Raw genomic sequence first — 26123 nt, forward strand, 5'->3', positions numbered from 1 at the left:
GCTGCCTGTGCCTGAAGTGGGAATCGAACTCAGTTCCTCAGGACCAAAGTCCACCACCCTAACCACTAGGCCACTCCTCCACTATTGTCTCTGAAGTGGTTCCAGGTACAGTTTGGACCCTTAAATAACTTTCCCTTTATATGGATGCCAAGAATAATATCTTGGCATCTCATTCTAGCATATTCCATATTTCAGGTAGGACCTTATATAATAACACATTTAGCTACAGGATTCAAATGAGCTTCTGGCTCACCTGCATTACAAAGTAAATTTTCTAAGAAATTTTTCATAGGATTGGAGGCAATGTTCTTTTGTGGATAAGGAATTGGTTATTGGACAGAAAACAGAGGGTAGGTTTAAATGGCAATTTATCTTAATAGAAGAGGGTGAATAGTGGAGTGCCACAGCGATCTGTACTGGGACTGGTGCTATTTAACATATTTATTATAAATGATATGAAAATTGGAATGATGAGGTGATAAAATTTGCAGATGAAACAAAGCTATTCAAGGTTATTAAAACACATGTGGACTGGGAAAAATTGCAGGAAGACCTTAGAAAATTGGAAGACTGAACATCTAAATGGTAGATGAAATTTAATATGGACAAATGCAAAGTGATGCACATTGGGAAAAACAATCTAAATCATCCACCTTGAAGGTTGGTACCCAAGAAAAAAAAATCTAGGTGTCATTTAAGATAATATGCTGAACTCTTCTGCCCAGCAACCAGAAAAGCAAGCAGATTTGTCACGGAACCCAAATTGGTGAGCCCTTGGACTGCAGCCAGGCTGCAGCAGACTAGTTCTTTGGGGAGGTGCAGAGCAGAGGTGAACCAAGCACTGAATACAAACAGGATACCAGACATGACAAATAGAGCACACTCAAAGACAAGCAACAAGCAAGACAATACACAAGGCAGGAACAGGATTCTCAAACAGGATTCTCAAACAGGATTCTGGAACGGGCTTGGCTTGGCCGGAACAGGATTCTGAAACGGGCTTAGCTTGGCTGGAACAGGATTCTGAAATGGGCTTAGCTTGATTTGACTGGAACAGGATTCTGAAACAGGCTTAGCTTGACTTGACCGGAACAGGGACAGAACTAGCTCCAACACAGAGCAGGGGCAGAACCTGGTTGAAACATACAACAGGAACAGAACTTGGCTATGCCATATAAAACTCAAGAATAAGGGAAGCCACTCACTATGCCACTCAGCACTCAAGGGTAAGGGGAAGCCAACTATAGGAATACACTCTAAGCTGTACCAAACAGCACTCAGGGAAAAAGGGAAGCTACTCATAGGAACACTCTAGGTTATACCTTATAGCACTCAGGGAAAAGGGAAGCCACTCAAACGGATACTCTAGGCTGTACCATACAGCACACAGGGAAAGGGGAAGCCACTCAAAGAAATACTCTAGGCTGTACCATACAGCACTCAAGGGAAAAGGGAGCCAACTATAGGAACACACTCTAGGCTGAATCATTCAGCACTCATGGAAAGGAAAAGCCATTCAAAGGAATACTGTAGGCTGTACCATTCAGCACTCAGGGAAAGAGGAAGCCATTCAAAGGAATACTCTAGGCTGTACCATACAGCACTCAGGAAAAGGGGAAGCCATTCAAAAGAAATACACAAGGCTGTGCCACAGAATCAAATAACAGACACTAGAGACAAAGAGAACATCAAGCAAACAGGGAAAGCTGCCTTTACATACACAAGGAGCAAAGCTCACAAGAATCAGGAGACAAAAACAAAAGACAAAGAGTTAAAGCAGGCTAGAGGGAAAGGCTGCTTCTAAAACACAAATCAGCAAGAAGCAGGGCTTACACTGCAGTCAAAGGTTTAAAGCAAACAAAGGAAAAAACAACAAAGTTCTTACCAGAACTCAGCCAGGAAAGGAAGGGGAATGCAGGCAGAGACAGAGTATACCCAGCTGCATGGGAGCAAGCTAATCAGGGAAGCAGCTAGGCTGTGGAAGCAAAGAAAAGCAGCTGGGCTGGCAACAGCCAGCTCTCTGAACAGTGAAAGGTAACAAGGGAAAACACACAAGAAAACAAAACAGAACAGGACTTTGCTTGAGGAGCAAAGTTAACAGGCAAGTAATCCATACAGGTTTAAACCAGAACAACACACACAGAGAAACAGAAGAGGGCTTTGTTTGAGGACAAACCTAACAGGAAGGTAACCCATACAATTTCAAAGCAAAACCACTCACACAGGGCTCAGGGCTGTGCCCAAAGACACAGATTAACAAGAAGACCAGTTCCCTCGGAATCAAACAACCGTGCAACAAGAAAAAAAGGAAAATAGACCTGTTGCAAAGGCAACACAGGAAAGCTCCCTGGGTCCTTATAAAGGAGTAGGCTGATGATGTCACAAGTAGGAAATGAAGTAGAACCAGGGAGACCAAAACAAGGCTTGGCTTCAGGGACACCAAAGCGAGGCCTGGCTAACAGGAAGAACAAGAACAGGAAATGAAGCAGAAGCAGGGAGACCAAAGTGAGCCTTGGCTTACAAGAACAACAGGAAAAAAGGCAGACTGGAGAGGTCACAGAGCTAGATACAGAGAAACAGTAGGTCTGAACGTAAGGGCACGGTCACAACCGTGACAAGATTGCTATGAATTATTAGGAAAGATATGGTAAATAAGACTGAGAATACTATAATGCCTCTGTATCACTCCATGGTGCGACCTCACCTAGCGTTCAGTTCTGGTCACTGTATTAAAAAAAATGATATAGCGGAATTAGAAAAGGTTCAAAGAAGAGCGACCAAAATGAAAAGGGATGGAACTTCTCTCATATGAGGAAAGGTTAAAGAGGTTAGGGGCTCTTCAGCTTGGAAAAGAGATGGCTGAGGGGAGATATGATTGAGGTCTACAAAATCCTGAGTGGTATAGAACGAGTAGAAGTGAATCGATTTTTTTACTGTTTCAAAAAGTACAAAGACTAGGGGACACTCAAGGAAGTTACATTGAAATAGTTTTAAAACAAATAGGAGCAAGTTAAGCTCTGGAACCCATCGTTGGAGGATGTGGTAACAGTGGTTAGCGAATCTAGGTTTTAAAAAGGTTTGGACATTTGGAAGCTGCTGCTTACCCTGGGATTGGTAGCATAGAATGTTGCTGCTATTTGGGTTTCTGCCAGGTACTTGTGACATGGATTGACCACTGTAGAAAAGAGGATAATGGGCTAGATGTTCTTACGTTCTTATTTTTCCATGGGTAGAAACTTTGAATATTCCCATGTCTAAATTCTCTTTAAAGGTCAAGTCTTGCAGAGCAGTGATGGAAGATTTTAAAAAGCTATCATGGCTGGATTTCCCCGGTGAGCCAGAGGACTCTGAATTACCCAACATATGAGGTGGGGTATAAATGTTTAAAAGAGGTCTGAATATCAGCCGATGCCCTGTTAACCTCCGAGTGAACCCTGAGACCTGGATATTCAGTGTCAGGAACTGCACATGACCCAGCATTGAATATCTGGGCTCAATTTAACCCACAGCTATGAGTCGCCCAAACTGCTTACCACCGCAGACTGAATATCGGGTGGCTTTTTTTGCTTTGAGTATTTTCAGTAGCACGGGACACAAAATGAAATAAATTTTAAAAATGGTAGAGAACCAAAGAGAATAAAATTGGGTAGGTCAATTGGTGTTATCTGTCATCCTCTTGTAGAGCTCTCTATTATTCTGCACTGCGTGGCCTAAACCTCTAATGGCTCTACAAGAGTAGAGAATTGTGACCTTTTCGTGCCACTTACAAATTTCAGAATGTTTTATTTATTTTTATTTTATTTTATTTATTACATTTGTACCTCGTGCTTTCCCACACATGGCAGGCTCAATACGTCTTACATAGTAACAATATAAAGAATTACAAAGTCGTAAGAAGAATATACAATTTGTAGTAAATGTAATATTAATGGGGTTAACAGATAAGTAAATTGAACATAGGAGGAATTGGGTGCAGAAGGAAAAGAGCGTTAGGAGGTAGACGTAGGAAGATGGAAAGGAATAGATATGTGATAGCAATAAGGATAATGGGAAGCATGGTCAATGTATAACAATCGTCGGTAAGAATCATGTGGGCAGGCTTTAGTTAAGTTGAATCGTTAGGGTAAGCTTTCTTGAAGAGATGTGTCTTCAATGCTTTTCTGAAGGGCAAAAGGCCGTTGATTGTTCGGATGGATCTTGGTAGAGCGTTCCAAAGCTGGCTACCCAAAAAGGAAAAATTGGATGTGTAGGAGGATTTGTACTTAATACCTTTGCTGTTGGGAAGGTGTAGAATCTCTACACCAGTGACGTAATGGTGCAAGGAGAACTCACTTGGAGGGAAATTTGAATTGGAATAAATACTTCGGCACAAAGGTAGTTTTCTGGTTTTGGCTAAAGCATTCACTGTACCACAAGGCAATAGCAGGGATCTCTGGCCAATCCAGCCTTTGAAGCAGCACAGCGGGAAATAAATAGGGGCAGTTTAGGCCACTATAAACATGCTTGGAGTGTCAGGTACAACTCTAACCTCTTTATTGGTCAGACTAGGTGGAATGTACTGTTCTTTATCTACCATCATTTAGTATATTAACTACAGAACTGCTTAGGAGAACCTAAGAAGTTCCTCGACAGAATAAAGTTTCTGAATATCAAGAAGGAAATGGTACCACTGTTGCTGGATAGAGACAAAGAGGACACAGGAGAGGGCCCTTGGTGCCAAGACAACGTGAGCCAGGTTCTGCAGGAGTGCAGTGCCTTTGCTCAAATCGGAGTCCAGACTCCAGCTCCTTAAGGTGTTTGTGGGGAACAGAAGGAAAAAGGTGTTCTCCAAATATAAAGGAGAGCCCCAGAAGAATAGATGTGCTTGTTCTTGTACTATTTTTACACTCTGTTAATTAATTTAATGTTTCTTCTGTTATCCTGCCATTTGCAGTACAAAGTTTAAATGAATTCCTGGTTCAGAACACACCCTGGACTCGACATGTGGTTTGTGAATGGCTTCAAAGAAAGAGTCAACAATCTCCCAATTAACCTGGTCCTGTCCTAAGACCCAGAACCAGCTGAAGGAATTATGGTTCCCTAAGCCAACTTGTTTCAGTGCCCCCGATCCAGCATCCCCCCCCCCCCCCCAGTTCCAGTCTGATCCCTATTTCCCTCCCTGTCTTGGCTGCCAGCAACAGCATCATGAACAGCAGGCGGCTTTTGCTGCACCACTGAGTCTTCCCTCTGCCGCATCCTACCTCCTCTGATACAATTTTCTGTAGGCAGCACGTGGCAGAGGGAATATGCAGAGGCAGGCCGAAAACCATATGCTGTTCATACTGCTGATTTCGCTGGGGATTTTGGCACCCTTTCCACCTTATTTTTGAAAGAGAAAGACACCCATTTTTAGACCCAAATCGGGAGGTGGGCGTCTTTCGCCCGCGGGCGCCCAAATTGGTATAATCGAAAGCTGATTTTGGGCTTCTTCAACTGCAATCTGTCGCGGAAACGGCCAAAGTTGACGGGGGCGTGTCAGAGGCGTGGTAAAGGCGGGACTGGGGCGTGTTTATCGGCCGAGGAGAGATGGGCGTCCTCGGCTGATAATCGAAAAAAGAAAGGCGTTTTAGCGCAAATTTGGGTCTCTTTTTTGGACCCTTTTTTTCATGAACAAGTCCCAAAAAAGTGCCCTAAATGACCAGATGACCACCGGAGGGAATCGGGGATGACCACCCCTCACTCCCCCAGTGGTCACAAACTTCCTCCCACGAAAAAAAAACAACAACTTTAAAAACTTTTTTCCAGCCTCAAATGTCATACCCAGCTCCATCACAGCAGTATGCAAGTCCCTGGAGCAGTTGTTAGTGGGTGCAGTGGACTTCAGGCAGGCGGACCCAGGCCCATCCCCCCTACCTGTTACACTTGTGGTGGTAAATGGGAGCCCTCCAAACCGCCCCCAAAACCCACTGTACCCACATGTAGGTGCCCCCCTTCAGCCATAAGTGCATAAGTGCTATGGTAATGGTGTAGAGTTGTGGGGAGTGGGTTTTTTTTTTTGGGGGGGGGGATTTGGGAGGCTCAGCACCCAAGGGAAGGGAGCTATGGACTTCAGGGGTAGTTAACTTTTAATTGTTACAAGTGCCCCCTAGGGTGCCCGGTTGGTGTCCTAGCATGTGAGGGGGACCACTGCAGTACGAATCCTGGCCCCTCCCATGACCCAATGCCTTGGATTTCTTTTGTTTTTGAGCTGGGCGCCTTCGGTTTCCATTATCGCTTAAAAACGAAACCGCCCTGCTCAAATCCGCACAAATCCGATGCATTTGGCTAGCACAAACCGTATTAATGGAAAAAAGATGGACGCCCATTTTTTTTCAAAAATACGGTTTGTCCCGCCCCTTCACGTACCCGTTCTCGGAGATAGACGCCCATGGAGATGGGCGTTCGCGTTCGATTAAGGCCTTTCACATCACCTAGTGCCTTGAGCCAGTGTACCATGTAGAAGCCTTTGAAACATACCCCTCCAACACACTTCCCCTCCAATGGTTAAGCCAGCTCTGCTAAAACCCATGATCCTAGAGAGGTAAACTTGGAAAAACACACCATTGTCACCCTGAAGATGTACCACATCCCTACTTTCTTGCACACAAAAGATAAGAGACAGTAAGGAACCCCAGACCAATAACGTTTACACTCTACTATAGTGTTATTCAAACTCTGGGTGGGAGTTGTGATCCAGCACTGGATCTCAGCACACCAGTCATAGACTTGTTCCTGCTTCTGTCCCTGTTCTGGCTCTTCTGTGAAATTTGAATTGTGTTGCAGAATCTGGACTCCATACAGCTGTGAGGATGTTTGAGCCATTCTGAATCTGTATTCCTGTGTTGCTCTCATGGTAAATGATGTGCAGTGTGGGAGTGCAGGCACCATGCAACTCAAAATGACTGAGAGCCATGCAGAGCCAGCACAGAAGCAGCAGCAGCAGTATTCAAGATGGAGAGATGGTAAACAATGAGGGTTTGGGGGAGAGGGAAGCCTGTATGAGTAATGGCTCTGATAGGTAGTCTGTGTGAGTAATGAGACCTGGGTGAGTGGGAAGTGGGGACTGATAAGGGGTGTGGGTGAGTCATGAGAGCTGGGAAGGGTGGGAATGAACAGTGGAGGCAGGGTGAGTAAGCATTTGAGTCTGGGGGAGGGGAGCTGAGTGAATGAATCATGGGTGCTGGGGACGAAAATAAAGGCTATTAGGCGAAATAATTTTCTTGAGGCTCAGCAGAATTTTAAAAACAGGCTTTCCCTACCCTTCCCCAGTCTCCACCACTTGCTCTCTGGTCTTCCCCAGTCCCTACTGCTCACTCACAAGCCCTTTCTTCAGTCCAGAGAGTAAGCGGTGGAGACTGGGGAAGGGTGGGAAAAGCATGTTTTGAAAATTCTGCTGAGCCTCAAGAAAATTATTTCTCCTACTAGATCCCTAGAAATGAATTTAAAAACCACTGATCTTCTAAGTTACCATGTTTTAACATGCATCATCCAGCATAAGGACTCAACCATAACACAGGAAGCAGTGCATGAGGAACAGAGCAGCAGAAGAGAGCTGAATACATTATCGCCTGCCTTCGGATAGCTCAGCCCAGCATTATTATGCACTGCAATTAACTTTACAGCTGTTTTTTAATTAAAGAAATAAACTAGCAGCATGGGATCCAGTGTTCAGTAATGGGACGGTGCGTTGATTGTGTTTTCGTTCCTTGTTTATGCTTTCCAGCATATAGAATGAGGGAAGGAATTATGTAAAAGGGATCTGTGCCCACCCTTGATATACTGCATTTCATAAACTATCAAAGCAGTTTACAATACTATCGTAAATAAAAGCAACAGAAAATGAAACCGAAAACTGCACAAAAGAACTTCACAGAGCCCAGGACTACAATCAACCCTACTTAAACACCTCCTGGAAAAAAAATAGGTGTTAAGGCAGAGGTGGGCAAACACAGTCCTAGAGAGCCACAACCCAGTCAGGATTTCAAGATTTCCACAATAAATATGCATGGATCTATGTGCATGCAATGGAAGCAGTACATGTGTCTGCCTATGGAGCTCACTTATGACAAGCAACAAACCCCAATTCTTGTCCCCCAGCTGGGAGGTCAAAAGAGTAATCATAAAAGGCAAAATACCAACAACTGTAGTTAGTATATTCAGATGCCTCCAGGAGAGAGTTTGGGATCACACCTAATGCCAGGTTCATCCAAAACTGTCTCAGCTCCTTACGGCTCTCTGTTTCATTTTATTGGCATAAAGGATTAAGTCATGGTTCACAGGTCAGCAGATCATCATCACAAATCACAGGATAAAAACATAGATGCTTATTGGTTGAGATTATATTCAGCTTCTATCAGCATTCTGAAAGAGTTCAAGGGCAAAGGTTATTATTCCAGTAAAGATCATTAACATACTGGGAACACAGAGCTCTTGAGCAAAAAGCATATATATATATTTTTTTTTCGGCGTACATCTGCGTTCTCAAAATATGCGAGCTATAAGGGTACACCATTTTGGTTCCCCTGTTTTTTTCCTATCTTGCAACATCTGGACAGAACATTCATTGCTTAAGCAAGCTTAAATTGTCAACTCAGCACTGTCAGCAAACTGTAACTAGGTTAAATGTATCTGTTCTGCTCTTTATTTTCACATTTTAATGCTTAACACTTGATATTCCCTTCTGAGCTGGGTGAGGGGAATCCTATCATTTTCATATAGGTTCTGACTATCATCACATGCAGATCAATGGCATGCATATTCATTGTGAAAACCTTGAAAACTCAACTGGGTTGTGACCCTCGAGGACCATGGTTCTCCACCTCTATATTAAGGGAACCCTTGATCCTCTTCAAAAAAGATTCGAGGTGAATGGCTTTGGGAAGAGAGTTCCACAATAGTAGTACTAAAATATAAAAAGCTGAATTTTTGGTAGATTCCCTGAGCCTGGGATGGTGGTGGAGTCCTCAACAATTTATCATTATCAGAATGCAAGAAATGGGGAGGAATCAGTGGAATTAGAGAGTCAAAGAGGTGTGGGTAGTCCTGTCTTCGGAGCTTTAAAAGCAAGTACAGTAATTATAAATTGAATGCTATAACTCACTCATAACTAATTATATTTTTTTAAAAGTGATGTGATATCATTATACTAGGCAACATGCAAATGTCCTCTGACTTTATTTTGAACTATTTTTAGTCGTCTGCTGAGGAACTGCATTAAACAATGAGCTACAGTATTCAATCTGGCTCATGACTAAAGCATGAAAATTGATATAAATAGCATCCATATTTAATAGTGATCGTAGAAAAACAAACAATTCCTTGTAAGTATAGCTATATGCTCTTCAAATGGAAGTTCTGAATCAAGAATAACACCAAGGGTCTTAAGGACAGTAGTTAATGTAAATGAAGGGTCTAATAACATAGGGGACAGTAGAATAGCCAGGTTGAGGGTATGGGGAGAGTGGAGAGCAAACTGGCGCCGGTACGTATTTTAAACGTGACAGATCATGTGAAAAATAGGTGCTGGCACCAATGGAAGTTTGGGGGAGCAGCCAATCTCCTGGTGACACACCTAGCTACACCTCTGATAGAGGATATTGAGGGAATGGGAAATATTGTAGACATTTCATATTGTCTAAAAAATGAAAGCATAATCCTAATTCATGGGATAGGAGGCAATGTCATTTTGAGGTTTAGGAAATGGTCATTGGACAGAGAACAGAGTAGGGTTAAATGGTTATTTTTTTCTCAGTGGAGGAGTGGCGTGCCACAGGGATCTGTATTAGGATCAGTGTTATTTAACATATTTATAAATGATCTGGAAATTAGAAAGATAAGTGAGGTAATTAGATTTGTAGATGACACAAAACTATTCAAAGTTCTCAGAAGACATACGGACTGTGAAAAATTGCAGAAAGACCTTAGGAAACTGGAAGGCTGGGCATCCAAATAGCAGATGTAATTTATTGTGGACAAATGCAAAGTAATGCAAATTGGGAAGCAAAATCAAAATTATAGTTACCTGATGCTAGGGTCCAACTTAGGAGTCAGCACTCAAGAAAAAGATCTAGATGTCATTGCAGACAATAAACTGAAATCTTTTGCCCAGTGTGTGGCAGCAGCCAAAAAAGCAAACAGGATGCTAGGAATTATTAGGAAAGGGATGGTGAAAAAAATCAAGAATATCATAATGTCTTTATATCGCTGCATAGTGTGACCTCACCTCGAGTACTGTGTTCAATATTAGTCACTGTATATCAAAAAATATGTAGAAGAGTTAGAAAAGGTTCAAGAGGAGTGACTGGGTTTCTGCAATTCTGCCAGGTACTTGTGACCTGGATTGGCCACAGTTGGAAGCAGGATACTGGGCTAGATGGACCACTGGTCTAATCCAGTATGGCTATTTCTATGTTCTTAATGTCTTCAAATGGGTTATTTGTGCACATACCATGACAGTAATCAGGGCCAGTCTTAGCAATTGTGGGGCCCTGTACAGACCAGTTCAGTGCCCCCCCCCCCCCCAATCACACCTAGCCCCATCCCCACCTAGCCTCATCCCACTACCGGCGCTGACCCTCTAGCTGGCGCTTCTTCTTTAAAATGGCTGCTGAGACTTCCACCAGTCTCGCGAGGCCACTGGTGGAAGTCTCAGCAGCCGTTTTTAAAGAGCGAAGCGGCAACAAAGGGGTCAGCGCTAGCAGCAGGCAGGAAAGACTGTAGATCTTTCCTGCCCCAAAGACTCTACTAGAACACCAGGGTGGCTTCAGGTAGGTGCCAGGAGGGAACCCTGTGGCTCAGGGGAGGGGAGGCAAGGAGTCAGATCTCGGAAATGGTAGGGAGGGAGAGCCACGGGGCGCCCAGGAGGCGCCGGGCCCTGTGTGATCGCTCCTGTTGCCACTGCCTAAGACTAGTCCTGACAGTAATGAACCTCACTCTTAAGCCAGGGTATATGGAATTTGATCTCAGTTTCTTATATTTTTGCTCACCGTAATACCAGGGGTGTAGCTACGTGGGGTCACGGGGGCCTGGCCCCCTCAGATTTGGCCCTGGCCCCCCGCCGCCGATTACCCTTTCGACCCCCCCCTTCCTGCCGTCGCAGCCGTTGGGTACCTGTGCTGGCGGGGGTCCTCAACCTCCATCAGCTGAAGTCCTCTACAGCCAGTCTCCAGGCCGGCGCGTTGCTGCAGCTGATGTGGAAGCCTAGAATTCTGTTTCTGTTTGAGTTGTCCTGACGTCCTGCACGTTGAACGTGCAGAACATCAAGACGACTCACACAGAAGAGCCCTGACTCAGCAGTAAAATGATTGACGGCCAGATGCACTAAACTTAACGAGCCATTAATGAGCCATTAACGAGCAAGTAGTAAACCCTGGCATGCACTAAAGGCTTCTCCAAGCCATTTTCCGATGATGGTAGCAGCTAACAAAAACGGAATGCAGAGGAGCAAATTGTGTAGAAACTCTATTGTAATGAGATGCACTACTGTTTTCCGATTGCCTTAACGCTGGAAAATCTAACAAGAGGTCTGTACCTCTCGTTGGGGCTGCGCGGAATTGAAAAACTTCTATAAAAGTAACAAAAACAAATAGGGGAAAAAAAGTCCAAGTGCTCGTCAGGGACGTCCTTCACTCGAAACAACGCCCAAGTGCTCGTCAAAAAACAAACAAACAAAAAATAGCGCTCCGCTTCAAAAAAGACATCCCTTTTGGCCGTCATTCCCCGCACCCCCACCCCCCGCAATAATAAAAACGTCCTTGTTGGACGTGCTTCACTCAGCTGAGAGACCCGGAAGTCTCTAAGCCAATCACAGCATGTTTAGCTCAGCTAAACACTTTGTAATTGGCTCAGAGACTTCCGGGTCTCTCAGCTGGGTGAAGCACGTCCAAAAAGGACGTTTTTATTATTGCGGGGGAATGACAGCCAAAAAGGACGTCTTTATGGATGGGCATCCTCAACTGCCCTGCATCGAGGTGAAGTGCGGTGTGAACAAGGCGCTGCTCTACAACCACAAGTTGTGCCAGGGTGGCCAAAGTAAGCGCAGCATCCGGCACAAAGGTGAGCAGCAGCCGGGAGGGAGAGCAGCGCACGGCCTCTCAGCCAATCACAGCGCATTTAGCTGACACCAGTGACAGCTTTGCCTTCTTCTTGGATCCCGACTGGATCACACACGGAGGGAGGGAGAGAGCGAGCCAGGACACCAGGGGGCAGGAGGAAGGAGATAAAGAGACTGTCACAGACGGGGAGGGAGTGGCAGGAAACCATAGACGGTGCTGGGGGGCAGCTAAGCCCTTGTGCAGCGGGATCGGACGTGCTGCTAACTTTTTTTTTTGAGTGAAGGATCGGCATGCGCAGAGCAGCCAGCATAACGCTTGGCTGCTCTGCGCATACTCGACCGGCCGACTGGCCGACTGTTTACCGATGGAATAGAGAATGCAAGTGAGCTACAACGAGCAGCTCATTTGCATTCCCTTTCCTTAATGGATGCCTGTTCCTTACCGATTTGCTAAGGGAATCGGTAAGGGAAGGGTTCTAACAATTTTTAGTGCATCTAGCTGCCATTTTCCTTTTTTTTTTTTTTTGCATTTATGACCATGTGCTAATGTCATCATTAGCGCATGGCCATTAAAACAATTACTGCATTAACACTTACTGACACCTATTTTGTAGGCAGTGAGGGCTCATTTGGTAATCCTGGTGAAGCTGCGCTAACTGATTAACACAGAAACATCTACTTTCTAGCCCAGACACATCCTTTCCGTGCAAAAATGAAAAATATTTTTTTAGCACATGGGTAATGTGCACAGATTGAGAACTTACTGCAGGATGCTTGCGGGCATCCTGCAGGAAGCCCTTTTAAGCTGCAGTAATTGGTCTTGTATGTTTGAGCTCTCCTGTTTACTTAGTAGTTCTTTTCTGGTATATATTATATTTTCTTTTGTGCACCACTGTGATCTTGAACAAAGCCATGCTGTATAGTAAATTCAGGGTCCTTTTTACCAAGCTGCATCAAAAGGGGGCCTGCGCTGGCATTGGTGTGTGTTTTTCATGTGCACCAAGGCCCCCCCTTTTACCGCAGTGGGTAAAAGGAAAGTCTCTCTTTCCTGCAGGAAATGGCCATGCAGCAAGTAAAGCGTTTGCCACACGGCCATTTCAGGGGCGGGAGCCCTTACCACCACACATTGAGGTGGCAGTAAGGGCTCCCGCGCTAACCCGGTGGTAACCGGGCAGCGCATGGCACTGTCCGATTACCGTCGATACACTCCGTTGCTACAAAAATAATGTTATGTAAACATTACAAAAAGTAATGTTGGATATGATGGCGTGCTAGGGGTGGGAAGTACCGCCGGGCTGCTGCAGTAGCCAGGCAGTACTTCGTTTACTGAGTGGTAAGCCTGCATTGGGCTTACAGCTGCTTAGTAAAAATGGCCATCAGTAAGCTATAATCTATAAACTATGCCCCTTACATGTGTCCTTATAGAATAGCACTTATGCACCCTGCTGGCAGTATGTATACACTTATGTGCATAAGTGCAGGTATTTTGCACCTTTCCCTGTGTGAGAGGTACATAAATGCTAGCAGCCAGTTATAGTATCAGGGGTATGGGCATAGCATGAAAAGGGTAGTGACTGGGCATGAATGATGCCTTGCATTTAGCACATGGTACCTTACCATGCAAGGCCTTATCCACCCAAGGCCTTAACCCATTTATCTACGCCGTTGATGTTACACTATCCGCCTTATTTTCGAAAGAGAAAGATGCCCATATTTCGATTATACCGATTTGGGCGTCTTCAACTGCAATCTGTCGCGCAAATGGCCAAAGTTGACAGGGGCGTGTTGGAGGCATGGTGAAGGCGGGACTGGGGCGTGTTTATCGGCCGAGGAGAGATGGGTATCCTCGGCCGATAATAAAAAAAAGAAAGGCGTTTTTAGCGTGAATTTGGGTCACTTTTTTGGACCCTTTTTTTCATGAACAAGTCCCAAAAACGTGCCCTAAATGACCAAATGACCACCAGAGGGAATCGGGGATGACCACCCCTGACTCCTCCAGTGGTCACTAACCCCCTCCCACCAAAAAAAAAAACAACTTTAACAACTTTTATTCCAGCCTGTATGCCAGCCTCAAATGCCACCACAGCAGTATGCAGGTCCCTGGAACAGTTGTTAGTGGGTGCAGTGGACTTCAGCCTGGTGGACCCAGGCCCATCCCCCCTACCTGTTACACTTGTGGTGGTAAGTGGGAGCCCTCCAAACTGCCCCCAAAACCCACTGTACCCACATCTAGGTGCCCTCCTTCAGCCATAAGGGCTATGGTAATGGTGTAGAGTTGTGGGGAGTGGGTTTTGGGGAGGATTTGGGGGGTTCAGCACCCAAGGGAAGGGAGCTATGGACTTCAGAGGTATTTTACTTTTTTTTGTAATTGTTACAACTGCCCCCTAGGGTGCCCGGTTGGTGTCCTGGCATTTGATGGGGACCAGTGCACTATGAATCCTGGCTCCTCCCATGACCAAATGCCTTGGAGTTGTTCGTTTTTGAGCTGGGCGGCTTCGGTTTCCATTATCGCTGAAAAACGATACCGCCCAGCTCAAATCCGCACAAATCCGATGCATTTGGCTAGCACAAACCGTATTATCAGAAAAAAGATGGACGCCCATTTTTTTTGAAAATACGGTTTGTCAAGCCCCTTCACGTACCCATTATCAGAGATAGACGCCCATGGAGATGGGCGTTCGCGTTCGATTATGCCCCTCTATGCATCCCCTGCAAGCATGATCTGGCAGAAATCACCAATGAAATCAAGCTCAGCTTAAACATCATGAACTCATGGACAAATGCATTCCAACTAAAACTCAACACAGAAAAAACACACTGCCTCATCATCTCATCCCAATACAATACATACAAACAAACATTAACACCCCAAGATACACCCTCCCTATCTCAGACAGCCTGAAAATTCTCAGAGTAACAATTGACCAAAACCTCTCACTAGAGACCCAAGCAAAATCCACCATAAAAAATATTTTTCTCAATGTGGAAACTCAAACGCGTGCAACCATTCTTCCCGAGGGAAATATTTCGCAGCCTGATACAGTCAACGGTACTAAGCCATGCAGACTACTGCAATGGAATTTATGCGGGATGCAAAGAACAAATCATAAAGAAACTTCAAACCGCCCAAAACACAGCAGCTAGGCTCATAATTTGGAAAAATGCATTTTGACGCCAAACCACTACGAGAAAAACTGCACTGGCTTCCAATTAAAGAACGTATCGCTTTCAAAATCTGCACGACAGTTCATAAAATTATTTATGGCGAGGCACTGGGATACATGACAGACCTCATCGACCTGCCAACCAGAAACACTAGGAAATCAGCACGATCATACCTAAACCTCCACTACCCAAGCAGCAAAGGACTCAAGTACAAATCCACTTATGCATCCAGCTTTTCCTACTTAAGCGCAAAACTATGGAACGCACTACCAAAAGTAATAAAAACTACGCACCTAAACTTCCGGAAAGCACTAAAAACAGACTGTTCAGAAAAGCATATCCCACCGACCCAACATAAAAAAACCTGTATACCAGCGACATAATGAAACCAAAGACCGTAATGGACATATCCTAACTCTTCCTCTCCCTCTCTAATGTTGCCCCAATTGTATTTACCACACATGTACATCACTCTACCACAATATCACCTTGTAATTGTATTAGTTCATACCGGACTCGGCTAACGCCGTTTACGGTACTATGTAAGCCACATTGAGCCTGCAAATACAGTGGTGGAAATAAGTATTTGATCCCTTGCTGATTTTGTAAGTTTGCCCACTGACAAAGACATAAATTCATATACTTTCCACAATGTGATTTTCCGGATTTAATTTGTGATGTGCTATCTCTCACTGTTACCAATAACCTACCCTTCAATTATGGGCTGCTCATGTCTTTGTCAGTGGGCAAACTTACAAAATCAGCAAGGGATCAAATACTTATTTCCACCACTGTAGGTGGGAAAATGTGGGATACAATGTACCAAATAAATAAGTAATTTAATTTGGCATTTATAACCCACTTTACTGACATGTTCTAAGTGGTTTACATTTAACAGTATGTTATCAATAGATTAGCTAACATTAATTAGTAATAACTTACAATGGAACTGTTCAGCATGCAGTAAACAATATTGCATTGCATCTTATTAACTAGCTAGACAGGGTTGAACATAATTGTATATGTAAGATCATATTTAACATGAAACTTGATAGTCTTTGGAACTCATAGTCTATAATGTAGATCCTTCGCCACTTTTATCGTTATTTTTATTTTAAGTTTATGTTCTGTGTGAGTGTTCTGCTAGATTTAGCAGATGGTTTCGTGTTTCATCTTCCATGTTTTGTGTAGGTGTGGGGCTAGTTTTCCTGAGGCTGAGCCAAAGTGTTAACAGTTCCCATGGCAGATAAGCAGTAGAATCCACATTATCTGTAATGCACTTAAGGGGAATTCTCTAAATGGTGCCCAGAGATAGGTGCTGGGAAGATCTGAGCTAATCTACTATTCTGCAAAGGGTGCCAAGTTTTGCGTCCTTTCTTAGTATAGCAGTCCAGGAATTATACGTATATGCTTCATATCAGCTGGTAACTAATGGCAATTGGGTGTGTAAATCACCCTATTCTATAACATTACGCCTAATTTCTGTGGAAAAACAGTAAGGAAATAGAACAAAAGGAATAGGGTGAAAGGTGAGGGTAAAAACAAACAAAAAAAGTAGTCAGAAAACTCAATCACAATCGTTGACATTGAAAGCCTGCTTAAAAAGTCGTCTTAATAACTGTTTTAAATTTAGGAAGGGACACTTCAAAATGAATTTCTAGAGCTACAGCAACAACAACAACAACAACAACAACAACAACAACAACAAAAAACCACTCTGGTATGCTGGTTGTTAGCTATTCTGGGGTCAGGGGTGACTATTCATTGGTCATTGAAGGAGCAAAGCAAACCACAAGGGGGCTGTTTGAGAGACCTTAAGATGCCATTTGGTTTATAGACGTTTTTCAAACTTAGGGTATGTATGGAATGATGATTTGTTTTATTATCTAATTACAGTACACCACAATGAACCCTCTTAGAGAAATTACTGGTTTATAAATACTCTATTGATATTGAATAAGGTATAGCTAGAGAAGAAAGAAAGAATGGAAGACCTGGATGAAAAGCTTTAAAAGCAAGCAAAAGAACTTTATATTTCATAAGAAAAGGTACTGACAGACAATGATGTTTGTTAAGAAGGGGTGAAACAGAGTAATATTTTTTTGGCATGACAAAAATAGGCAAGAGCTTTTTCTCTAATCCACCACAGTGGTGTAATTCGCTGCCTGGGAGGAATAATATTTTACATGACTTTTTGATGAGTAGTTAAGGCTCATTTGTTTTCAACTGCTTTTTGGAAACAGACTGAAGGTTTTTGTTTCATGAGACTAGGTGATGGTTAAATAAATGTTTAAAAATAATGGGCTCGATATTCACCCAGCGGCAATAAGCGTTTTGCTGACTGCATTACCCTGGAAATGCATTGCCGGGCCATGTCCAGGATCCAGCATTGAATTTCCAGATATATGGAGCTCGTAAAAAAAATTGCTGGTTAAATGTGATATTCAGTCCGATATTCAGCACGTAACTGGTTATGGCTAATGGCATAAAGACAGGACTGACTTTTATGTGGTTCTATTTATGTAGTTAACATGGCTGGTTAAATGCTACATATCAGCACTTAACTGGTTAAGTGCTGACTTGCCCTCGAAAGCCCCTCAAATAACCAGTTTCACATTGAGTGCTAACTAGTGATTTTCAGTGACTCTAACCGTTTAAGTGCCACTGAAAAATAGTGGTTAGCACCGAACAGGTGATTTAACTGGCCAGAAGCCATTTCTGGCCAGTTAAATTGCATTGAATATCGAACTAATAATCATAATAACTAATTCTCACCAACCGGCTATGGGTTACCACATAAAAATAGGACAGACTCTTATGCTGTCCTACTTAGGTGATTACCTTGGCTGGTTAAGGGCTGACTCTAACTCTACCCTGAGATTACAGCAGTTTTTAATCTATTTATCCTTTGGGATCCTGCTAGATACTTGTGACCTGGATTGTCCACTGTTGGAAACAGGATACTAGGCTTGATGGACCTTCAGTCTGTCCCAGTATGGCGATGCTTATGTTCTTATGTTAACTAAGGATTTACGGAAAGTCCTTAAGGGGTTGTTGACAAAATCAATATAATAAGAAAAAAAGTTAAACAGTTTCAATGACTTAGGGATGGATCAAGGACTACTCAGTTGTGCTCAATTCCCTCTATGTTATCTATATAGCATTAACTCTACTTTCCATTCTCTATAATTTATACTGACACATCTTATCTTTGCTCTAGACACTGTATCTACAGAGCGTAATTGGTCCTTCCTCTGTAAGTAGCAATTACAGGTCCTGTGGAGAATGGATTTGCATTATTCCCCAGATTTTACAAAGGTTGCCCAAAGTTAGGCACAATCCCAAGATGTACGTATATCTTAATTAGTTAATGAACCAGTTTGTCAATAATTAGATGCTAAAAATAAATTATTGACCCTAAGTGGCACTAATTAGGATATGCACGCGCATCTGCCTGCACGCTAGTCTATAACCCCGGGTGACTAACCAGCTTATTTTCAAAGGAAATCGCCGGCCATCTTCCGACACAAATTGGGAGATGGTCGGCGATCTCCTGAACCTGGCCAAATCAGTATAATCAAAAGCCGATTTTGGCCGGTGCCAACTGCTTTCTGTTGTGGAGCCGGCCAAACTTCAAGGGGGCGTGTCGGTAGGGTAGCGAAGGCGGGATGGGGGTGGGATGGGGCGTGGTCACGAGATGGCTGGCTTTGCCTGATAATGGAAAAAAGAAAGCCGGCCTTGATGAGCATTTCGCTGGCTTCACTTGGTCCCTTTTCTTTCAGGACCAAGCTTCAAAAAGGTGCCCCCAACTGACCAAATGACCACCGGAGGGAATCGGGGATGACCTCCCCTTATTCCCCCAGTGATCACCAACCCCCTGCCACCCAAAAAAAAAACTTTTTTTGGCAGCCTCTATGCCAGCCTGAAATGTCATACCCAGCTCCCTGACAGCAGTATGCAGGTCCATGGAGCAGTTTTTTGTGGGTGCAGTGCAGCGCTGCGTACGCTTTGTAGCGCTATAGAAATGCTAAATAGTAGTAGTAGTAGTTCAGGCAGGTGGACCCAGGCCCATCCCCCCCTACCTGTTACACTTGTGGTGGTAAATGGGAGCCCTCCAAACCCCCCCAAACCCACTGTACCCACATGTAGGTGCCCCCCTTCACCCATAAGGGCTATGGTAATGGTGTAGAGTTGTGAGCAGTGGGTTTTGGGGGGGATTTGGGGGGATCAGCACACAAGGTAAGGGAGCTATGCACCTGGGAGCAATTTTTGAAGTCCACTGCAGTGCCCTCTAGGGTATCCGAAAGGTGTCCTGGATTGTAAGGGGACCAGTGCACTACAAATGCTGGCCCCTCCCACGACCATATGCCTTGGATTTGGCCGTATTTGAGTTGGCCGGCATCGGTTTCCATTATCGGCGAAAACCGATGCCGGCCATCTCAAACCCAGCCATCTCTGACATTTGGCCGACTCCAACCGTATTATCGAAACAAAAGGTGGCCGGCCATCTTTTTCAATAATACGGTTCGGGACTGCTCTTTGCGACGCCGGCCATATAGATGGCCACCCATATAGATGGCCAGCACCGTTCGATTATGCCCCTCCACATCTCATAGTGTGCAACAGGGGCGTATCTGGACTCTGGCGGTAGGGGGGGCCAGAGCCAGAGGGAGGGGGCACATTTTAGCCCCCCCGGCGCCACCAATCCCCCCCCGCCATTTCCGGACCCCCTCACCACTGCCAGACCCCCCCCTCGCCACCAATGACACTCTCTACCCCCTCCCGCTGCCGCCAAACTTCCCCCGCTGCTGTCACTTACCTTTGCTGGCGGGGGACCCCAACCCCCCGCCAGCCGAGGTCCTCTCTTCCATGCAAGTTGCAATGCTTCCTGTTCTTCTGAGTCTGACGTCCTGCACGTACAACGCGCAGGACGTCAGACTGAGTTCCAAATTCTGAGTCTGACGACATCAGACTCAGAAGAACAGGAAGCGTTGCAACTTGCATCCTGCACGGAAGAGAGGACTTCGGCTGGCGGGGGCTTGGGGTCCCCCGCCAGCAAAGATTGGTGACGGGTTGGTGACGGGCGGGCGGGAGGTGGAGAGGGTCGGTGGGAGGGGGGTCCAGGGCGAAATCTGCGGGGGCCCAGGTCCCTGTGGCCCCACGCAGATACGCCCCTGGTGTGCAACCCAAAGTGGGTATGGCCATAGGAAGGGCATGGTGGTCAGTGGCGTTTCTAAAATTGGGTGCAGTTGTATAGAATAGCGTCATTTATGCACCCAAATGCCATGAGTTTGGAGCTAGCATTACACCAGGTTTCAGCTGGCATAAATGTTAGCATCCATATTAGGGGGTGGGAATTGGCATTACGCGCTATTCTATAAAGGACCCTCAGCAAGGAGCACCCTTTATAGAATAGTTCTTGGCATCTTTTTTTTGGTGTGTGTGCCAGTTTTTGAGCACTATTTACTGATTCTAGCCCTATGGCTTTATAGGGGCAATGTTATAAAGGGTTTCTTATGTGTAAACTCTGTTTAATGTATGTAAAAGGCTTCTTTTAAAATTACCATATGGAGTGTGCATAATAAAAGGGAAGTGCATAGAAGTGACTGACATGAAGTGTTTAGGAGTGGAGTATTAGCAGAGTGCATGCAACATCACAAAGTATGCACAAAAATTATAAAATATGAAGCTACACATGTCTCCTGAGCTGTTGTTGTACATGTATGTGGACGCATTTTAGTCACAATTTTGACAGCTTCTGTGAAGCCATTTTATAAAGACATGTGGAGGGGCATTTTCAATATGGCATCTAAGTCAGACTTTGTACATTTTACAGTAAATGTGCCAAATATGACTAGGAAAATTCGTGGTTAGTGGCTATCCATTTATATCGTGTGATGTAACTGTCTATCTGTCAATTTTCAAGCCATTGCCAGTTAAGTTTGGCAGCTATATTTGGGCATGTGAACACCAGGCCTGTCTTTGGCCAGTTCAAACTTAACTGGCCAGCACTGAATATCCAGGTATTCAATACCAGTCACCGGAAATGGCCCAACATTGAATATCCAGACTAGCACTGACAGTGGGAGTTAGCCAGGCTAATTCCTGAATATCAGGCATCTGGTGTTACAGAATAGAGCGCAGGCAGACACTTATGCACATCCAAATTATTGCTAATGAACTTCAGTAATTGATCGTTAAAGCCAATTACTTGATAGTTAACGGCTCATCAACCTATTTAGTTGCATGTGCATCTTGGATCTGTGCTGAAATTTTGGCAATATATATAGAATCTGGGGGTTACATGCAATGCCAGATGGAGCGGGAGAATCAGTGCTATCAGGCACTGAATATATTGTGGCCTCTTACCAAAGAAAATGTAATAAATCAATCATTGCTGTGACAATGTCTCCCCCCACATCCGATCCCTGCCCCAACACCCATACAATCCAATCTCCCACCCACTAAACGTAAGAATCGGGCTAAAGTCCCAGTGCGTGCCCTATTCACATCTGTATTTGCACAAATGTTCCTGCAAAGTTATTTCTGGTTTGGAAAATGCAGGAATAATAAACTTGAGGAAAAAAAGTGTACCATTCTACCATTGTGCCAACAAGCAATCAATCTTTATTTCTTGAATTTCTTGTGTGCTTTTTTTCAACGCTTTAGTTCACATTAGTCTGATGCTTGCTTACAGATGAGCTCACACTGTTTTCCACAAGAGTGCACCAGAATATATTAACAAGAGCAGCTAAGCATTTGAGCATGGATAAGTCCGTACATGAAATGCCATGAAACCAGGATTGGCTTAGCCTGTTCCTTCTGACATGGATAACTAGTAGAAAACAAAAATGTTAATTGATTCATCATGAAAAAACATATTTATATGCTGAGAATCACAAGAAAGTCACAAGCACTTCTGAGACTGCTAAAGAATTGAAAACGTTAATAAGGAGCCTGGGGTATTCATTAGCACAGCAATAAAAAATTAGAGTTCAAGATTTTGCCCTTATACTGCTACCATATAATCACAACTACTTGTCTTTCAGGTCTCCAAAAAGTAGCAACGAAAAATGTTTGTAAATATTTATTTTCTGCACACTGTCCCTGATTATATAACATTGTGTGCCAATTTACACACACTGAATGTGAAATTGTGCACACATATTATGGAATACAAGCAGCTTTGGATGCAACTTAATTACTTAATTAATCCTTAATTGATGCTAAGGGACCATAATTGGCATTACGTGGAATTAATTGGCACTAATTGCCTTCAGTTTACACTTATGTACACAACTGTGGTGTGCTATAGAATTTAGGCACAAAATTAGTGCCTAAATTCTATAGCACACAATGCAAAGGAGGAATACATGTAGTGGGGCCTGGGTGGGGCATAGCCGGGTCCTGCATGTATGTACATAACTTATAGAATGCTATATAGGTTAAAATGAAACATGTAGGCCTGTGCATTTACAGACCAGGCATAAATACTGATATACACTTTTTTCCATAATGGCTTCTGGGCATCTAGATGCTGTTACAGAATAACTTGACTGCTGGCTGCATGCTCAGTAGTATTCTGTAACTTATATACATAAGGGGGTGTACACAGGGGGAGGAGTGGGGTATGGGCGTGTCCACCATTTACACACAGAACTTACAGAATACTATAAGTTATGTACTAAAGTGCTGCATTTATGGATGTGCTATTTGACATAAGCAGGTGTGCCTAAATGTAGACATATATCCCCCAATATTCAAAGCTATTTAACAGGCCAGACATGGCTGCTGACTGGTTAAATAGCATATCGGCGCCTGACTGCAGATATTCATTGGGAGATAACCAAGTCGTACCCAGTTAGGAGCAGATATTAAGCGCTTACCCAGCTATGTTCAACAGCATTTGACACACAAAGGTCATGACAGTTTATCGCGTGAGACTTTACAGCTAGGTCAATGGCTGGCGGTGAGGTCACAGACCCAAAATGGACATGCAGCAATTTTGATTTTGCCGCATGTCCATTTTTGGCAAAAAAATTTTTAAAAAGGCCTTTTTTATAGGCGCACTGAAAAATGGATCGTTGTGTGCCCAAAACCCATGCCTACATTACCACAAGCCATTTTTCAGCACACCTTAGTAAAAGGACTCCTAAGGTAGTTATAGAATATCACTCAGCACATAGCTATATCTCGTGTAACCATAACAATTACGCATGTAAACACTAGTATTCTGTAACTTATGCGCCCAATTGGCACCTATCTTTTGACGACCTGCTAAAGAATGAGGAGGATAGAGTACATACACACATTTAAGTAATCATTGGAGCAGGGATAAATTTTCATATTTAAATTTACATGCCAAGAAGTGCAGAGTGATGCACTTGGGGTGCAGAAAGCCAAAGGAGATGTACCAGATAGGAAGAGAGAGATTGATAAGCACAGTTCAGGAAAGGGACCTTGGGATGATGGTGTCTGAGGATCTCAAGGTGACAAAACAATGCAACAATTTGGTGACTATGGCCAGAAGGATGCTAGGCTTCATTGAGAGGGGTATAACCAGTAGAAGAAAGGAGGTGTTAATTCCACTGCACAGGTTGTTGGTGATGTCCCACTTGGAGTATTGTGTTCAGTTTTGGAGGCCATATCTTGCTAAGGACATAAAAAGACTTGAAGTGGTTCACAGAAAAAAAATGGTATGAGGGTTTGTGTCACAAGACATATGAGGAAATACTTGAGGAGTCAGGACCTGAACATATACACCCTAGAGGAAAGGAGAGACAGGGGTGATATGATACAGACATTCAAATATTTGAAAAGTATTAATTTACAAACAAACCTTTTCCAGAGACGGAAAGGTGGTAGAACTAGAGGACATGAATTGAGGTTGCAGGGAGGCCTACTCAGGAATAATGTCAGGAAGTACTTTTTCATAGAGAGGGTGATAGATTCCTGAAATGCTCTCCCACAGGAGGTGGTGGAGATGAAAACGGTGATGGAATTCAAAGATTCATAAACACAAAGTAATCCTGTATAAAAGGCATGGATCCAAACAAGCTTAGTGGTAGTTAGATGGCAACACCAGTAATTCAGAAGCAAAGCCAGTGCTGGGCAGAATTCTACGATCTGTGCCCTGATCGTGGCTGGACAGATTCAGCTTCAGTAATTGGATAAAAAGGCCAGTGCTGGGCAGACATCTATGGTCTGTGCTAACTCGTGCGGTTGGCACTGACCCCAAATATTCAATACCAGGCCATTCCTGCTGGCTGGTTAAGTTTGAACCAGCCAAAGATAGACCTGGTTTTCACATGGCCAAATATGGCCACCAGACTTGTGCTAAAAATTTGCCGATAGCCATGTCCCGCTGAAAATTCACAGATAGCCGGTTATGGGGCATTTAACTGGCCAGGTGCCAATCCTGGGTGGTTAAATGCTTATGAATATAGGACGGTATGAGTTTATCTTGTTGGGCAGCCTGGACCATACAGGTCTTTATCTGCCATCATCTACTATGTTACTATGTTATATGTTACTATTGGGACTGGATAAAAGAGGCACATTCTTGGATGTCCTGTTATACAGTCACTTCCGAAATATTGTATAAACGAAATATGTGGTTCCAGCACTTAGTAAACATAGCAGACAATAATACACTAATCTCAGGACACTGTCAGATATGAGACAGTGGTTTGGAAATACTGTTGGCAATTCCGTTTCCATGCGAGTATATGTGCAGACCCTCAAGAAACACAGAAATTGGAATTCTGACATCCAGGTCAGGATATGTGCAATTCTGGTAATATTTTGGGGGTGTAGTTATCAACATGACTACTGCTACGATATGTTATTTTACCACTAACTTCTGCTATTTTAGCACAGGTCCCATTTTACACAATGAGATCTAGTTACTGATAACTGGGGGTTAATAGTAAAATAACACATCTTAACTATAGGCCTCACTGATACCTCCTCCCCTTAAATAAAAATAGAAATGTCTCTAGAAATCAAAATCACTGCTACATGTAATAAAAGTGAATCAAGTATACAACAACCAATCCATTGTGACATCACTGATGAGGTTAGTTTTTAGACATTGGTGGAATGAGGCACTATAACATCACAATATCAGTCTGGTCACCACAGACTGAAACTCTTTACACTAAGGGGAAACGCTATCAATGTGGGCTACTGTAAGACATGCTATTTTACCACAGATCCCATTTTATGCAATGAGACCTAGTTACTAATAACTGGGGTTAACAGTAAAATAGCACGTCTTAACAGTAGCCCATGTTGATAACTCCCCCCCCCCCCCCCCCTTAGAAAAGGATCTGCTTACACAGAGCCTTTTCTAAAATCCATTCAGGAATGCATATATGTCAATGTCTAAAATATCAGCTGAGGCAACCTGGCAATGTACTTGTCTATGTGACAGCATTTACATGTATAATAGGGTATATCAGAACCTGGATGTGTAAGTGTGGATACTTAGATAAGTGTGTATGCCATTTTGGACACCTATTCGTCTAAATGCTCCCAACTAAGTACAGAGGCCACAATCATTCAGCACTACAGATTTGTTTTTTTGGGAGAGGGAGAAAATAAACCCAGATGAATTAAGGGGTTCCCCCTAATCTCTCTTGTAGAGCATAGCCCTTAGCAGGCACTTTTACAAAACCTGTACATACCCAGGAGCAGCTGGGTAAATCCCAACATTGATCCCTAAATTACAGTGACTCTAATCCATGTTCTCACCACCTGCTCCTATGACTGCTGAATAGGAGGAGGCCAAACCAATTAGGGAGGCCGGACACAACTGGGCTGTAGGCCAGCGGGAAGGAAAGGGTTAAGGAAAATAGGGAAAGGGGGGGCAGGACGGGACGGAGAG

The 26123-nt window shown here is 43.8% G+C and overlaps 1 protein-coding gene across 1 annotated transcript in view; it reads left to right on the forward strand.

Annotated features, from left to right (window-relative positions):
* The window catches only part of INSYN1 (inhibitory synaptic factor 1), a 231485-nt gene that overhangs the window by 109272 nt on the left and 96090 nt on the right, over nt 1-26123 (forward strand). The window lies entirely within an intron of this gene.

The sequence above is a fragment of the Microcaecilia unicolor genome, chromosome 1 (assembly GCF_901765095.1).
Source record: "Microcaecilia unicolor chromosome 1, aMicUni1.1, whole genome shotgun sequence".
NCBI classification, from domain to species: domain Eukaryota; kingdom Metazoa; phylum Chordata; class Amphibia; order Gymnophiona; family Siphonopidae; genus Microcaecilia; species Microcaecilia unicolor.